Source organism: Calidris pugnax, unplaced genomic scaffold (genome assembly GCF_001431845.1).
Source record: "Calidris pugnax isolate Ruff unplaced genomic scaffold, ASM143184v1 scaffold63, whole genome shotgun sequence".
Lineage (NCBI taxonomy): Eukaryota > Metazoa > Chordata > Aves > Charadriiformes > Scolopacidae > Calidris > Calidris pugnax.
Window position 1 is genome coordinate 578950 of NW_015090852.1, and position 1375 is coordinate 580324.

Below are 1375 nucleotides of genomic sequence, written 5' to 3' on the forward strand. Positions count from 1 at the left end.
GACAGATAAAGAGATAAGCAGGAGGAAAATAACACCAGGAGAGATAAAGAGATAAGCGAGAGGAAAAATAAAACGGGGGGTAGATAAACTATGTTTGCTATTTATATTCCCTGTCTAATCTATCAATCCGTCAGGCCGGCTATTGTGGTTATAGCATCCCTCAATCTGTCACCTGGGCTTCTACATACATCTGTCCTCTTTCGGCCGCGTCTCCTCTCTTGTCTCCCAGTCCTAAAGGGAAAAAAAATAATAAAAAAAATCAGGCAATTAAACACACCAGGAGGAAATGAGAAGTCAAAGCCATCATCCTGGCTCCCGAGGGGAAGCCGTCAGACATCTGCCTGGGGATGAGGAGACTGGAGGCAGGAGGACCAGCAGTGCTGCCTGCTCCTGAGCAGTCAGGGCTGCCAGGGAACTTCCCAGATAGAAAAACCATTTCAGCTTCTGCTACACACCTTTCTGGGCCATCCCATCACTTCTCTCCATCGTCACGCGGGCCTTGCGCTGGGCTAACGTTCCTCAGCTCCGTCCTCTGTCTCCCCCAGACAGAGCATTTCCTACCATGCTTTTTGGCCCCCTTAACCTGTCACACACCCTAAAGCCACCCGACCGTGAATGCAAGAGCCATTGGGACACCTGGCAGCACCTCAAGGAGCCACCAGCCAAAATGTGGTGAAGCAGCTTCTGTCTGGCACGAGGCTGACCCCGAGCTTCTCCACCTCAGTACTGGCTCCAGGTGATTCCCTGAGAGTAAATGGTCCCACATGCAGGGATGGAGGCAGCTGAAGGTGGTTAACTTGCAATTTAATGGAGAAAAAAAAAAGAAAAAAAGGCAAAAACGGGCAGGCAGGCAGCTGGAGGGATGCTCCATCAACTCTTTGCATCCTTGATGGTTGCCTCCTGGCCTGGCAGGCAGAGTGGCGCTGGACCCTTCCTGTGGGGGGGGAATACAGATTTCATCATGTATTGCCCGAAAGCACTGAGTTTGGCCCAAATCACTGATTCCTGTCAGGAACAAGGCCACGCATGGCATTCCCAGCCCGGCAGCTGGCACGGTGCCTCCTCAGCAAAGCACCCCACCAGGCAACGTGGGGGCCAACAGATGAGTGACAGCAATGCCAAGCACACCCCTGGCCACCAGCTCCCCACGACACCTCTGGCTGCACCACCTCTGTGACCGAGTGGAGGAAAAGACGGGGGTGGTCCCCTGAATTTTGCCGATAAATTGCTGTATTTTGGGAGGGAACCACTTCCACCTTTTTTGGGGGGGTAAGTGGGTGAGTTAAGAGTAAGAGCTCTTAACATCCCCCGGGATGGACAGGAGGAGACTGCCAGGCTGCATGCTAATCTTGGGTGGAAGCGACCAGGTCCTCCC